This window comes from Mustela nivalis (assembly GCF_964662115.1).
Source record: "Mustela nivalis genome assembly, contig: HAP1_SCAFFOLD_2104, whole genome shotgun sequence".
Classification (NCBI taxonomy): domain Eukaryota; kingdom Metazoa; phylum Chordata; class Mammalia; order Carnivora; family Mustelidae; genus Mustela; species Mustela nivalis.
In genome coordinates this window covers 9,830-26,568 of record NW_028134560.1, presented here as the reverse complement: position 1 = coordinate 26,568, position 16,739 = coordinate 9,830, and the positions used below count along the sequence as shown (strand labels likewise).

Sequence of the window (16,739 nt, the reverse complement as noted above, 5' to 3'; positions counted from 1 at the left end):
GACAGAGCTAGGTGAGGTTCTGGGGCAGGGGTTTTTGAGCAAGAATGGGGACAGATATTAAGGTTTTGGGATTTTCCTGAAAATTTGGATTTCCGGGTTCCATTTTTAAAAATAGTTCCCCCTTTTGTGAAAAGGAGATGTGTGCCTGATGGGCTTCAAGATAATCCTGATCTAGTGAGTAAATGGGAGCCAAAGGTGTTGGGAGAAATGAATACTTTTTTTAATAGGTCCCAGCTAGAGAGAATGGGATGGGAAAAGATGGTTGGAGCTAAAACTGGTAAGTAAAGCCCTAATAGAGACAGGGGATTTTTCCTCTCCTCCAAACCAATACTTTGGGGGAAACTGACATAACTGTGGTGAGGGGGATAGGAATAAAGCTGCTTCTGTAAGTCCTCAGAGCAGCTCTACTGTTGAGACTGGTGAAAGGAGTACTTGAAAGGGAGACGGGGAAAGCTGACTAACCTTGCCTTGAGTCTGTCTTCTCAGTTTTAGGCAATCTGTTTTTAAATGTCCCAGCTTTTTATAGTAATGACAAGTACCTTTTGGAATAGTGCCACAACCCTGAAGTGGGGGTTTACTTTGGTTAGCTCTTAACTGTTGGAATTGAAGGCTCATAGTCTAGGTGGCTTTCTTTTTATTAGTCTTTGAATAAGTTCAATAGTGGATTTGCAGATTAATGAGATTAGAAGTTTGCATAGTCTGCCAACTTAAATGAGTTTTCTTTATGAGGAATGGGTAATAGTTCTTCAACTAAGCCATCAACAAAGATGGGATTAAAAATGGTGTAACTGGTTTGATCAGTAGCAGAAAGGCCAGAGTTGTTGGCAAAGATCCTCTCTAGTTGGTTACAATAATTGAGAACAGATTTTTTTGAATACACTGCTGAACTTTTTTTTCCCCCTGATCTATGGATTCTGGGAAAGCCTTAGGAATAGTTTCAGAGTCTTTCTCAGTTTAAGGGCTTCTGTTCTGTCAGTAGCCCTCCATTTGGAGAAGTCGTCTAGTGTTACCCCAATGGGCAAGATGCATGCAGTTCCTAGCCTGTCCTCCATCAACTAGCATTATGAATAGTTGATATAAATCAGGAAAAAAAACAGGTTCATATTGGATCACAATGGCAAATTCCTCAGCAAATTTATGAAGATCTTCAGTGGCTTTGGGGAATTCTTTAGCCATGGTCCTTAATTCAGCTTTAGACCAGTGAGGGAAGGAAGTCTAGGCAACTCCTGCTTCCCCAGGCTTAACCTTAAATGGGGCAGCAAGAAAGAGAGGGGGTAAAGGGGAGCTTTAGGTCCCGTAGGATCTGAAGAGGGGTGAGGAGGGTCTCCAGCATAGAAGGGGAGTTGAGCTAAGGATGGATATAGAGGAAAAGGAGATGGTATAGTGCATGAGTGTGAAGGAAGGAGTTTATACGGATTTGGCCTATTCTTCTAATTTTGAAAGCCTCTTGGAAAGATGTGAATTGGAAGCTAACTGCCTGTCAGGGAAGCAAACTTCTGTTTTTCATTTTAAGGCCTCTGGATACCAATTAAAAGAAGTTTTCTACTGGCTTTGTTTTGGCTTTATAGCCTTTTTCCAATTGTGCATGCAAGTGAGCTAATTTTTACTCCATCTTTAGCCAGTGGAGTTTTTTTTTTTTAAGGTTTTATTTGAGAGAGAGGGAGGCAGAGCACAAGCAGGTGGAGAGGCAGAGGGAGAGGAAGAAGCAGACTCCCTGCCCATCTGGAAACCTGACATGGGACTCTATTCCAGGACCTGGAGATGATGGCCCGAGCTGAAGGCAGACCCTTAACCATCTAAGCCAGCAGGCACCCTGCCAGCGTAATTTTAAAAATCACCCAAGGTAATAAGAATCCAACAGGACAAAAATTTACAGTAGGAAGGACAATATTCTTTAAACATAAAACCTGCAGGAGTCCTATAGAGGGTTAGTCATAAAAGCCTTTCTTAGAAGCAGGATTTCCCATGAATTAGTACTCAGAAGACCACTAAAAAGAAATCTTCCACTAGGAAACATGAGGACAGAATCCTCTCCTCAAATATGAGTGAGGATGGAAGCCAGCAAGACAGAACACCCAGCTAAAGGCCTGAACCAGAGGGAGGTTTAGGACGGAGAGGACTTAACCACCATGATCCAAAGCCACTGAAGAGACAAGTGAAATAGACTTGTAGGTACCCACTCAAATCCACAATGATGCTGGAGATGGTAACTGGTCACTCCTGACGCCATGTAATAACTGAAAGGCAGAACTGCAATCTGCAAAATAAAATTGGTATGTTTACTGGGGGTCTTAGGGTTTGCAATCTGGGAGACACAGAGTTAACTGAAATCAAAATTGTGCTCCAGGGCACCTGGGTGGCTCAGTCGTTAAGGTCTGCCTTCGGCTCAGGTCATGATCCCAGGGTCCTGGGATCAAGCCCTGCATCGGGGGCCTGCTTGGTGGGAAGTCTGCTTCTTCTTCTCCCACTCCTCCTACTTATTTATTTAACAGAGAGAGAAAGGAAACATAAGATCTTTTTTTTTTTTTTTTTTTTAATGTGTGTTCTGGAGAGACAAAGCTAAAGGTTTTTAAGGAGGAAAGAGGGAATTTACATAAGTTGTCTTGAATGAAATGTGACTGGACTGGTTGTTAAGAGTAATGCTAGGAAGAAAGTCCATTTATGTTCAAGTGTTTTTTAAAGATTATATTTATTTTAGAGAGAGCATGTGCCCACATGTGAGCAGGGTGTGGGAGGGTCAGAGGGAGAGAGAATCTTATTTTTTTTTTAAGATTTTTATTTATTTATTTGACGGACAGAGATCACAAGTAGCAGAGAGACAGGCAGAGAGAGAGAGGAGGAAGCAGGCTCCACCCAGGCGCCCCGGGAGAGAGAATCTTAAGCAGGCTCCATGCCCCCAATGCAGGGTTTGATCTCATGACGCTGAGATCGTGACCTGAGCCAAAATCAGGAGCCAGACACTTAACCAAAGGAACCACCCGCATGCCCCCATATATGTTCAATTTGAACACGCAGCAGACGCCTTGGCTTTTAGCTGAAGTCAGTGACAGTTCTGGGAGTCTGAGACAGAAAATATATGTCCCACTTTTTCAGTGTCCTCCTGGCTCCATTTTAAATAACCCTCTTAGCAATGTTTACTCCATTTTATTCTGTAATCAAATGGAAGAACCTACATTCTTCCAGTGACTATCTGTATTCCTTCTCTTATTCTGAGTCCTTTTAAGAGGCAATATAAAGTAGTAATAAAATAATATGAATTCATCGTAAAATCTGAGTTCAGCTTTGCCACCAGTTGGTTGTGGTTTTAAGTCATTTATATTTCTTGGATCTTAGCTGCATCACTAAGGAGAGAGGATAGGATTAGTGGACTTATAAAAGACCTCTTTCCATTCACATAGGACTTGTATGGTTAATTTTTAAATTATAAGTAGATTATGTTCCTCTCCACAAATGTAGCAATAAGCCATTACAGAAGGAAATTGTGGACAGTGTGTTTGTTTGAGCACTATGCTCAAAAAGCACACAGGAGGGGCGCCTGGGTGGCTCAGTGGGTTAAGCCTCTGCCTTCGGATCAGGCCATGATCTCAGGGTCCTGGGCTTTCTGCTCAGCAGGGAGCCTGCTTCCTCCTCTGTCTCTGCCTGCCTCTCTGCCTACTTATGATCTCTCTCTGTGTCAAATAAAATCTTAAAAAAAAAACAAACCACACATAAGGAGCTAATTTTAGGAGGGGAAATGAGAATATGGATTCAGAGAAATCTTTTTTTTTTTTAAGATTTTGTTTATTCATTTGTCAGAAAGAGAAGCAGGCTCCCAGCTGAGCAATGAGCCCAATGCAGGACTTGATCCCAGGACCCTGGGATCACTACCCAAGCTGAAGGCAGATACTTAACTCACTGAGCCACCCAGGTGCCCTGGATTCAGAAAAATTTAAACTTGGATAGCAGTGAAGCTGCTGACCAAGCTCATATCTTCTCAGTGAAGCTGGAATCAAGGTCACTGACCATGAAGACTTTGGGGAGTGTTTGAAATTTCAAAAGATTGGGATAAGCCACAGTGAGATATTTTCCAGGGTCCTGGAATTGAGTACCACATTGGGCTCCTTGCTCAGCAGAGAGCCTGCTTCTCTCTCTGCCACTCCCCCTGTTTGTGCCCGCTCTGACAAATAAAATATTTACAAAATAATAATAAAATTATTTATTCTGGGGGTCTAATGAACAGCATGGTGATTGTAAAGTTGCCAAGAGATCTTTAAAAGTTCTCACCACACACACACAAAGGTAACTGCATAGTGGTGATGCATGTTATCTAACTCTACTGTGGTAATCATATCCTTAGATGTACATTTACCTCTGATGTACGTATATCAAATCACATGGTATACCTTAAACTCAGACCACGTTACATGTCAATTATATCTCAGTAAATCTGGGGAAAAAATTAAATAGTAATAGCCTTCCTCTCCCTGGTGAGGGGGAGAGAAACTCTTTACCAATAGAAATGTCCTTTATGAGAGAAAGCTTGTGTCATTTTTGGAACCCTTCCTATGTTGGCTGGTTCTCAACAGCCTTTAGCTTAGAACAGTCCCTGTTCCAAAGAGACATACTTTGGGGTGGTATATTCTGGAATCTGTTCTGGAACCTGTCACCCCCATCAGATGCTCTCTCTGGCCTAGTACTATATTTTAACCTCCCACCTTTATTCTTATAACATTTCATACAAGTGGTTTGTCTCAGCCATCTCAGAGGACATAACTATTTTATACACAGTAGCACCTCTTTTTGGATGCCAGACAATGAAGGTTGAAGTAGAAAGATTCGAATTTGCATTAATGTCCATTCATTTGAGCATTCTATCAGTACAATCTCTTTTCAAGGTTATACAGTAAAGAAATTGAACTGCTTGATAGTTCTTTAAAAAAATTAATAGTCTATTTTTCTGAGTAGTTTTAGGTTTATCAAGAAATGACTAGAAAGTGCAGTGTTCACAAATAATCCCTCACCTACTCCCTCTTTCTAGTTTCCTCTATTACTAACAGTTTGCCTTACTGTGTGGTCCATTTGTTACGGGTAATGAAGGCCACAGTTTACAGTGCAGTTCAACATTTGCGGTGTATTTCTTTGGATTTTCACAAATACATAAGGATATGTATCCACCATTACATTATCATATAGCAGAGTTCTACTGCCCTAAAAAAATATTCCTGTTTCCACCAATTCATCTCATCCCCCCCCACCCTGTGGAATCCCTCATAACTACTGGTCTTTTAAAAATACTTATTTATTTGAGAGAGACTCCATGAGTGGAGAGGGAGAAGCAGACTCCCTGCTGAGCAGGGAGGCTTATGTGGGACTCAATCCCAGGACTCTGGGATCAAAAACTTAAGCTGAAGTCAGACACTGAACTGACTGAGCCACCCAGGTGCCCCCATCTCTGTATCTTTTTGTAGCTTGATTGTTCATTTCTTTTATTCCATTTATATTCCATTGTCTGGAGGTACCACCATTCATTTATCCATTCACCTACTAAAGGACATCTTGGTTGCTTCCATGTTTTGGCAATTAGGAATAAAGCTGCTGTAAACATTTGTGTACAGGCTTCTGTGCAGACAGGTTTTCAACTCCCTAGGGTAAATACAATCACAATTGCTGGATCTTATGGTAAGAGGATGGTTACTTTTGGATGCCTGGGTGGCTCAGTCAGTTAAGTGTCAGCCTTCGGCTCAGATCATCGAGCCCCACATGGGGCTCTCTGCTGAGGGGGAAGTCTGCTTCTCCCTCTGCCCTCCCCGAACTCATGCTCTCTCTCTCAAATAAAAAAATAAAACCTTTGTAAAAGGTTTTGCATGAGAACTGTCTTCTAAAGTGGCACTGAGCATTGCCACTGGCAATGAACGAGAGTTCCTGCTGTGCCACAGCCTCACCAGCATTTGGTGTTAAGGGCTTATTATGAGGATTTGCTTTCTAATTAAGTCTTAGAAGTTAAGTACAATCAATTTTCAACAGCAGAACAATAAATGTGTTCATGCTATATAAAGAAAAACTACTCTGTCCTCTCATTTTTTCGTTTTTATTTTCCAGAAGTGAGAAGTGGTTTTTTACCTGAAGTTAGGAGCACAGTTCATCTTGCTACCATGATGGCCACCAGCCCTGCCTCTGCACAGAACTGTCATGAAAATAATCAAGAACCCTGAACTTCTGAGTGTCTGAGACTTCAGCGAGCAAAAAATCCTCCATTTATTTAACATGGAATATTATTTAAAGCCTTCCTGAAACTATGTGTACATTCATAGTGGTGATTAATGCAGAGAAGTGAAGAATTCAGAACCTGACCCCAAGTTCAAGATGAGCTGCAAGGAAAAAAATTCAAAGGCCTTGGAACAGAATTCCAGCAACATCAGACCAAAGTACTAAAGCTACATAGACTTTTTGTCTTGTCACATTGAGTTCAATGGTAGAAAATAATCTAGAGGTGCCTGGGGTAGCTCAATCATTTAAGTGTCTGACTCGTGGTTTTGGCTCAGGTCGTAATCTCAGGGTGGTAGCTCTGCACTCAGTGGGGAGACCGCTGGTGGTTCTTCTCTCTTAGTTCCTGCCCGCTGCACCTCCCCCCGCCCTCGTCCACACTCTCTGTCTCAAAATAAATAAATCTTTTTTTTAAAAAGAAAATGATCTTGTCAGAAGGAAAATGTGACCACAAGCAGACTTACTGGCAATTATACATTTTAGTTTCAGTGACTCTATAAATAAGGGTTTTTAAAAACAACTTATCTTTTTCAGGTGGGGAAAAAGCTCATTAAGTTGCCCTGGATATTGTGACAGAATATGTTATAGAAGCAAAACTGTTGAGAGGAAATTGTTTTGATGATTTGAAAAATTGGGTCCATGGTATTTCCTGGCAAAAAGAAAAGGTAGGTTGGTATGTAAAGTTATCTATGCCAAAATATCCCATTACACTTAAAAAATCTTTATTAAGAGATCTAAGCTTTCAAACTGATTAAATCCAAGACATTTCATCAGTCATTTAAATTTCTAGAGTTTGATAACTCTTCTGTAAGTAGAGTTCTGAGATCAAACTACTTTTCCTAACTACATTATGGAGTTCCAATGAGGATCAAAAATGCAGAAAAATTTTTGATAAGTTGTAATGTTACTTATTATTATAATGTTATTGGTATTAGAAAACAGCTCAGTCCCCACTGCTATAAGACAGATTCTTGGTGCTCCACTCCCTTAGGATCAGCCCATGACCTTGTTTTATCTATATGTGAACCAACTAGTCTAACAGTCCAAGGATTCTCCTTTGCATAGGTTTATCATGAAATCTAGGTTTTCATTATTTTGCATTACTATTTCACAAGGCCTTTGATAAGGAGGTCAATTCTCTTAGTATCAGAGTGCTAGCAGAACTAGTCATTGTGTAGGGTTTGAAGTGCTCATCGAATATCTATACAACTCCTTTGCAAGTACTGTAATGTCACTGAATGCTGATAAATTAATATGCAGTATATAATCTATAAAAAGTCACAACTGTCTACTGCTATGCACTCTGGGCTGCATATTCTATTAAAAGTATTTAAACACTGAATTATTTATAATATAGGAACATGGACTTGGATTTGGAGGTTGCTCATAAATTCCAGGACCTCTCCACTACACCCATAGGCAGATAGAGGGCCCTCCCACCACCAGCTCTCCTAGCACTACTTCTGCCCATAGGAATTGCTCCTCCTCTTCCAACTCTTTTACCTCTACTAACTTGTAATATTATACCCACCACCATCACCTTTGTTCAGGGATGTCCTGCTCCACAGTCATACTGTCTGCTCTAAATTATGAAATGAAGCAGAAATAAATATATAAACCTGAACTCCATGTATTGATTCTTGAAACAGCAGCAGTAGATTCTCCGGAGAGTCAAATAATCAAAGGCAAAAACCCTGACTAGAAGTTTTCCCACAGAGTCAAATGACCTAAGGGCACCTTCTAGGCACTGGTTGTCATTATTTGCACATTAACTGCATAGGTGTGCACAAGTATGGTATAATGTTAAAAGAATATGACTGCTGACTCTTTCCCTTTCCTTTGTGAACTCACCACCTTATTTATCTAAATAACTGGAAAACACCACAGGGAATATGAAATTCATGTAGAAGATCAAAGGGAATTGAAGTGGTATAAGGATAATTGTATTAGCTTCTTAGGGCTGCCATAACAAATTACCACAAACTGAGTGGTTTGTAACAACAAAAATCTCTCTCTCACAGTTTTGGGGGGCCAAAGCCCACAATTGAAATGTTGGTAGAGCTGTACTCCACAGAGGCTACAGGAGACCATTTTTTTCTTCCCTTTTCTACCTTCCAGAACTTTTGGTATCCCTTGGTTCATGGCCACATATCTCTGTTCTGTTTTCACAGTGCCTCCTCTTCCTCATGTCTATGTGTACACTGTCCTCTGCCATAAGCACCTTTGCCAAATTCATTTAGTGTGTGTATGTACTCTTGGGATACTTCATGTTATCTGCAAAAAGACATCCAATTTGGATGGCTTTTATTTTTCTCACCTAATTTTGCTATGGCTAGAATTTGGAAGGGGCAATCATGGGCATCCTTCTTTTCCTCATGGGAAAGATTTTAGTCTTTCACCATTGAGAATGACATTGGCTATGGGGTTTTCACATATGCCCTTTATTGTGCTGCAGAAGTTCCTATTTTTGTTGTTCTCGTAAAAGGGTATTTTGTCAAGGAGTTATTCTGCATCAATAGAAATGATCAGGGGCGCCTGGGTGGCTCAGTGGGTTAGGTCCCTGCCTTCGGCTCAGGTCATGATCTCAGGGTCCTGGGATCAAGCCCCGCATTGGGCTCTCTGCTCAGCAGGGAGACTGCTTCCCGCTGCCAGCCTCTCTACTTGTTATCTCTGTCAAATAAATAAATAAAATCTTTAAAAAAAATTTTAAAAAATGATCATGTGGATTTTCACCTCCATTCTATTTATGTGTATATTACACTGATTAATATCCTCATGCTATCCACCCTTGCATTCCTGGGTAAAACTCACTTGTTCCTGGGATATAATCTTTAAATATGCCTGAACTATGTTTGCTAGCATTTTGCTGAAGATTTTTGTGTATAGTCAGACAAGACATTGGTCTGTAGTTCTCTTGTGTTATTTCTGCCTGGCTTTGGTACCAGGGTAATGCTGGTCTCAAAGAACAACATAGGATATTAAGACAATTAATCTTATGTGTTAATGTGGCTAAGCATGGCACCTAGATATTTTGTCCAGCACCAGTCTAAATTGTGAAGTGAAGGTATTTTTAGATGAGATTGATATTTCAGTCATCAAATCAGATTACTATCTACAAGACAGGTGGGCTTTATCCAATCAGTTGAAGGTCGTACAAGGAAAATGACAGAAGTCCCACAAGGAAGACAGAATTCTACCTCCTCTCTGCTGTAACACTCCTATCTCATGGATCTCAAGCATGCCAGCCTACCATGCAGATTTTGTACTTCTCACCCTCAACTACCACATGAGCCAATCTCATAAAATAAATCTCTCTGCCTCTCTATCTGGCTCCATTTCTCTGAAGGACCCTAATACAGATGTGTTCCTGATTTATTAGAAGATTTGAGGATTAGTGCCAATTCCTCTTTAAGTGGTAAAGTTTCCCAGTAATGACATCTTGTCCTGGAATGGTATGTGATAAGAGATTTTTAACTACTTAATCAAAATACGGAACTGCTACAGGTCTATTAAGATCATCTATACCTTCTTGAGTCAGTTTTGGGTAACCTATATATTTCTACTAATTTCACCTTATTATTTAATTGTTAGGTACAGTTGTTCATAATACAATCCAATCACCCATCTGATTTCTCTGGCATAGACCGACCATAATTTCCCCCTGCCTTACATTTTTAACTTCAGTTATTTCTACTTTCTCCATTCAGTCTAAAGATCTATCAATTTAATCAATCTTTTCAAAAAACTGATGCTTAGTTTCCTTCTCCTTTTCTGTATTTCCTTTATCCCTACCTTATTTCTGCTTTTGCTTTGTGTTAGTTTGCTGATCTTCTGATTTTTAAGATTAGAAGTCAGCAGGTTGTTGATTTAAGATCCCCTCTTTTTAAAAAATACATGTTCATACAATTCACTTCTTTCAAGTGAACAATTCAATGGTCTTTAGCATATTCAGAGTTGTATACACATCAGCAAAATCAATTTTATAAATTTTCATCACGATGGAAAGAACCCCTCCGTCCCAGACTCATTACCAGGTTTCCCCATTTCCCACCAGCCCAATTTTATCACCAAATGACATGGACATTTCAAGCCCTAAACACTGGCTCACAATAATGAAGGCCATTTTTCTTTGGAACTTCCTTGCAAGCTCTATTAGCCGAAGGCATATTTTCTTCTAGGTACCACTCTCTCTGCCTAACTTACCTAATAAGCTTTAAAATAAGACCTGCACCCCTAGTCCCCTATCAATGGCATATCCTTATCCAAAGAATTCAGAGTCCTGTATCCTTAGGATCCTCCTCTACAAATCGATCCTCAACTGACCAGCAGCTCATGTGACATGTGGGGAAATGGGCACCAACTTTCTCCTCTCTGCCCAAACAGACGCACCACATTGACTTTCTGGTGATAAAGGCATTTATTCTAGGATGTGGCTGACTTACGGTTTGAAAAACTGATTTCTTCTGGGTGGACACTGACATTGGAAAATGTATTCCGGTCACACACATTCGAACTCTGGTAAACAGACACCTGTACGCAGCCTCAGAGCCACTCCTGTCATAGAAGAGGAAGAAAAGAGAAATCTAATGTCCAAAGAGAAGAGACACATGAAATAACTTTGTTCCCATCTGCCACAGGCATCCTACCCAGGTAGTTTCTTTCTTTTCTTAGAAACTAAGAAAGAAACGGGGTGCCTGGGTGGCTCAGTCGGTGAAGTGTCTGCCTTTGGTTACGGTCATGGTCCCAGGGTCCTGCGATCAGCCCCAGGTCGGACTCCCTGTTCAGCAGGGAATCTGCTTCTCTCTCTTACCCTGCTGCTTCTCCAGCATGTGCTCACTCTGGCTCTCTTTAAAAAGAAAAGGACAGGTTCAAGCAGAATAGGGCATTTACTCTGTCACAGATGTGCCAAGACTCACTATATGCTAGAACGGCAACCAAAAACAAAAGAATGTTATTATTCTGTGAGCACTGTGGGAACAAAAAATGGTGAAACGTAGATGGCCCTCTGTGTCTCATTGTTATCCATGGCATTCAATGCTAAAACATACATGATGAAAAATGACAAGACATTCCTGATGCAGAAAGGGAATTAGAACACAGATGGACAAATAGGGAATGGTCACCAAGCCATGTTAAGAGTTTTTGATTTGACTGGGAAAAATTTCTACCCATGGTAGCCTCTCTAAGGCAGTCACGGAAAATAAAAGAGTTTGGAAATACATATTTCCATATATATGTACATATTTCCACATTTATGTACAAATAAATGACTAGGGGTTTGATGGTAGAGTACATTCTCTCAAGAACAAATGATCCTTACTAAGGTCGTAACTGTGGAGCCACAGGGCCACTGTCCCATGGACCCCTACCCACCCACAACCATCCTGGGGGCACACAATGGCTGAATGACTGCCTGAGGCTCCTGGAGGTGAGCCTGGGCAACCCATCTCCCCTTTAATAACCAGACCTGGGGGGCACCTGGGTGGCTCAGTGGGTTAAGCCTCTGCCTTCAGCTCAGGTCATGATCTCAGGGTCCTGGGATCGAGCCCCACATCCGGCTCTCTGCTCAGCAGGGAGCCTGCTTCCCCCCTCTCTCTCTGCCTGCCTCTCTGCCTACTTGTGATCTCTCTCTCTGTCAAATAAATAAATAAAATATTTTTAAAAAAAAAAATAAAAAAATAACCAGACCTGGACCCTGTCATTTCTTCCTGCTGCCACAATGGCCTACACATTCTAGGGCCTGCTCCTGAGCCCTTAAGCCAGATACAGTACCTGGCTGAGCACAGAAGAGAGGCAATACCTCAAGAACGGGATCATCCGGGTCATCAGGACATCTATTGCGATAAATCAGCGTCCTCGGAAAACAAAGATTCTGCCCCAGAACATCCACATGGATCTCCACTCAATAAGAATACAGAGAAAACAGAGTCCCTTTTGCCAGGAAATGCAAGCTTAAAACTCTGAGATGTGATGATATATGTATTCCTTGAGTGTCTCTATGTATACTCCTATTGCCAGCAAGAAACCCAAAGGAAAAAACCTGGACCACCTTAACAGCTCAATAGAGTCAACACCATTTGAAGAGCAAGGATGGCTTTTAACACGCCCCACACCCACCCTTTTTCTGATTCTTGAAAGGCTGAGAGGCCACAATTGGTAGCTTGTGTTGGCATTTCTGGAGCAACACTGCCATCAAGTGGACACTTTTTGAGCGAAGCTTGGAGATGCTGTCTGTGGCTTCCTTGAGGAAATCTTATGATAGGAAGAAGGGTGGGACCAGGACACACAGAACATTCTGGATCAGACACAGCAACCTGGCAACCTCCAATATCAGAGAGAAACAACACAGGATAGAGAGAGCCCAGCTCCAGCTGCAAAGAATGCAGGGCTCGGGAGGCCGTGGGGGCGTGGCCTCAGCAGCCGCCATGTTAGGAACCCAGGCACTGAAGCTCATACTCCAGGTCAACTGGCCTGTGGATCCCCACTTTCAGTCCAAAGCAAGTTTGGCCTGTCGAGTCCTTAGGGTCTCAGGGCAGCAGGGAACCTAGGACTGGTGTGTCTAGGCCAAGACACCACAGGAACAAGGGAGGCTACAGGCACATTGTCAGGACAGCATTCTACAGACAGAATAAAGAATTTCCTGATGATTTTGGTACTAGATGCAGACAAGGAAGAGTAATGCTGGTGCACCACAAGTTAGAGCTAGAGTTTTTTTGTATACTTTGGTTCCCACTAAAAAGAATCTGAGTCCCAGGCCCCATGGCATACCAGATAGCCCTACCTGCCCCATATGACAAAGGGTGTGGCTATGCACGAAGAAGGGGAGGGAACAGGAGCAAATGTGATCAGCATTAGTACCTTGAGGTGGACATCATGTCCCATAATGAGAGAATCCAGGTATTCTCCTCACACAGTTCAGGAACTCTGCAGCCCAGAACATCATATTGCATGGCAACCTCCCAACATATAGGTATATGAACTGGATCCTCTTTGTGGAGACTCCTGGGGTTTCCCACGTCGGGTCTAGTGCAGCCATTGGCCTGCAGCAGGGGCAAACAGAAACCACTTTATTTGTCTATTATCTTTTATTTATTATCATTCTTTTTCCAGAAAGAGCATGAGAGAGAGCAGGAACGGGTTGGGGCGGGGGGTAAAGAAGAGGGAGAGAATCTTATTAAGCAGGCTTTACACCCAGGAGAGACTAACATGGGACTCAATCCCACGATCTGAGATCATGACTCGAACCAAAAATCAAGAGATGGACCCTTAACCAATTCAGCTGCTCAGGCACGCACAGAGAGAAGTCTAAATGAGAGACATCTAGCAGCCAGACATGTAGGTGTGCAACAGCCCACTGTCACTGACAGTGGAGTCAAAAGGAAGATGAACCACCCCATAGCAAGAGGCAATGGACAGGGCCTGAGGACCCGGTTCTTCTTCAGTGATGGCCCCCGGGTTCTGGAGTAGACGGTGACACACGCAGGCCGGATGAGAGGGCAGCCTTACATTGTACCACAGATGCCAAAGCCCCAGGTTGAAGAGAGAAGAGTAGCAAGAAAGAAAGGAGAACCTAGTGTCCAAAGAGAAAGAACAACTGAAATAGCCTATGCCTTGGCCCCAAGGAAGAATCCAATGCCCTGGAAATATAAACGACAACAGGGCATTGGTTTTGTACAGATGTGCCAAGACCAGGGGACTTCCAGGCTATGAGAGCAGTCAAATGCAAAAAGTATTATTACTACAGGAGCTTTAGGGGATCAGAGCAATGGAAATGGAGAATGTCCTCTGTATCTATGTACTTCATTATTGTTGAACACAAAAATTTCATGACAAAAATTACGTGGTCCTCACTGTCCCACTGTGGGGCAGAGGATCAAAGACGAAGACAACTTAGGAGTGGTCATCACACAAAGGTAAAGATTTCTCCTTTGATTTGACTGCCTGAGGCTCCTGGAGGTGAGCCTGTGCAATCCACCTCCCTTCTTCTAACCAGAACTGGGCCCTGTCATTTATTCCTGCTGCCAAAATGGCCTACACCCTCTTGAGCCTGTTCCTGAGCCCTTAAACTGGATGAAGATGCTGGAGGAGCATGAAAGAAGACAGGCAATACCTCAAGGAGAAAAGGGGACATCAAGAACTTGTGCCACCTATTGCCTTGAACCCATGTGCTCAAAAAGCAAAGATTCGGGGGGCACCTGTGTGGCTCAGTGGGTTAGAGCCTCTGCCTTCGGCTCGGGTCACGATCCCAGGGTCCTGGGATCGAGCCCTGCATTAGACTTTCTGCTCGGAGGGGAGCCTGCTTCCCCTCTCTCTCTCTGCCTGCCTCTCCATCTACTTGTGATCTCTATCAAATAAATAAAATCTTAAAAAGAAAAAAAAAAGGGGCAAAGATTCTGTCCAAACACTGCCACATGAAGGTCTATTCACAAGTATACCAAAACAACAACAAAAACCACAGGGTCCCTGTCACCAGGAAACATGCGCTTAAAACTCTTAGAGAAACATCGAACTGGATCCACACCTGCGTAGATTCCTTTGGATGTCATTACAGGTACATTCCTACTGCCAGTAGAAAGCCCAACAGGAAAAGCCACTACCTCACAACACCCCAATAGAGCAAACTATTTGGGATTAGATGGCTTTGGGGCCTACATGAGCCCTTTTTCCTACTCGAAAGGGAGGAGGGCAGGCCCCACAGCAACCAAGAATGTCATTTCTGGAGCAACGGTGCCATCAAATGGACCCTTTTTGAGCAAAGCTTGCAGGATCTGTCCCTGCGGCCACCCAGAAAGGCCTGTGATGGAGGAAGGGTGGGTCTGGGGCACCCACAAGATTCTGGTCTGGACACAGCAAATGGGCATGCCTCCAGAATTGGTGAGGGAAGTGACACAGGGTGGATGGAGCTGAGCTCACCCAACAAGGAGACCAGTGTACCAGGTTGCCTACCACAGGCCTCCAGCCTCCCCACACTGCATGGGTATGACATCAGCAGCCACCATGTTGAGGGAACAAAGAGCTGAGGCTCCTACTCCCAGGACATCTGGCCTGTGGAAACCTACCTCTGACAAAGAAGAGGAAGCATGGTCAGTGTGGGGTCTCAGGGCCATGGGAAACCCAAACCTGGAAGATCCAGGCTCAAACTAAAAAACCACATAAACTGGGGAAGGGTAGGAGGTGGTTACTCTTTCTGGGAAAGCACTTCGCAGAAAAAATGAAGAATTTGATTATTTGGTACTAGACCCATACAAGGAAGAACAATTCAGATTGCAGGTTAGTGCTAGAATTGTATTTTTTATATTCTGTATGTTGTCTCCCACTTAGAAAAGCCTGGGTGCCATGCTCAACAGTATCTGAGAAGGCCTAACTTGTCACATGTGACACAAGGTGTAGATACCCACTCAGGATATGATGGGAAGGAACAGAAAATGGGACAAATTTCACTACATCATATTCGGGACTGGGTGGATCTAGGACTCTTTTGTGCTCTAGCTGTCAGAAATGTTGTAGCCCAGAAACACCCTACTTCTTGGCCTCCCTCCCAGTGTGAGGGTATATGACACAGGGTATATGACACAGGTATATGACGCATGGTCCATGTTCCGTGGGTGCAGCTATCGCCCTGCGCAGAATAGCACACTAAGACCATATTTTTAAAGCTCTCCACCAAATGTGGGGCTTGAACTCACAACCCTGAAATCCAAACTCACATGTTCCACTGACTGACCTACCCAGGTTCCCCAAGGACACATTGAACTGGGACCAGTCAGCATATGTTGGGACCTGGATCCAAGGCTTGGCAAAGAAGGTTGATCCCCCAAAGCATAAGCCCATATAAGAACACCTATACACATATTTAAGTGATTCATAAGTATGAAATGAAGGAGCAGGGAGCAGGTTTCAACACCTTACAAGGAGGATTGAAAACAAGGGGTGTGTGTGAAAGGAAAAACTGAGCCTAGAGACTTGCTCCCCTACTAAAACACAACAGGTAAGAGCTAGACAAAGAACACAAGCCACCCCAGAGGATTTTCCAGAAGTGGACAATAAGGACTGTAAGGGTCTAGAAAAAAAGGCTGTGTGCCTGGGAGGATGCACCTGAATTCTGTCATTGACAGAAAGTCTTCATCTGTGGCCCGACTCAACCCAACAGCTCTGAGTTTTAGCCAGTGTCTTCAGACCTCTTGGTGATTCCCCAGCGGTGGGGGCAAGCTTGGGGTTGAGGCCTGGAGAACAAGGGGTAAATGGAATCCAGGGCCATGCTTTCTCCAGATGGAAATCTCATGAATTCCTGGGAGAAGGTGGCTAAAAAAGGTTAAGAATGCAAATGACTGGTCATGGTGTCCTCAATTATTTGCTCCTCTCCTGCCATCTAATTACAGGCTCCAGGAGTTCTGGAGAAAGGACTGAGCCAGAAACCTTGGAAACCCCAGGAGATGGCATCTCAACGACTAAATCTACTGAAGGCACAGAAGAAGGTCTTCAACCTGACTCCTTTG

The 16,739-nt window shown here is 43.0% G+C and overlaps 2 long non-coding RNA genes across 3 annotated transcripts in view; one reads left to right on the top strand and one right to left on the bottom strand.

Annotated features, from left to right (window-relative positions):
• The window catches only part of LOC309858254, a 40,757-nt gene extending 33,868 nt beyond the window's left edge, over positions 1-6,889 (top strand). Inside the window, exon 3 of the long non-coding RNA XR_014308117.1 lies at positions 6,079-6,889. This is a non-coding gene — a long non-coding RNA (uncharacterized lncRNA). The remainder of the gene's footprint in view (positions 1-6,078) is intronic.
• The window catches only part of LOC309858253, a 45,806-nt gene extending 32,519 nt beyond the window's left edge, over positions 1-13,287 (bottom strand). The window contains exons 1-2 of one of the 2 annotated variants that reach the window (XR_014308115.1): positions 13,102-13,287; positions 10,686-10,797 (exon numbers count right to left, since the gene is read on the bottom strand). This is a non-coding gene — a long non-coding RNA (uncharacterized lncRNA). Of the gene's footprint in view, positions 1-10,641; positions 10,798-13,101 lie in introns of those variants that run through there. The other variant, XR_014308116.1, reaches the window with a different exon arrangement.
• Positions 13,288-16,739: the final 3,452 nt, after the last annotated feature.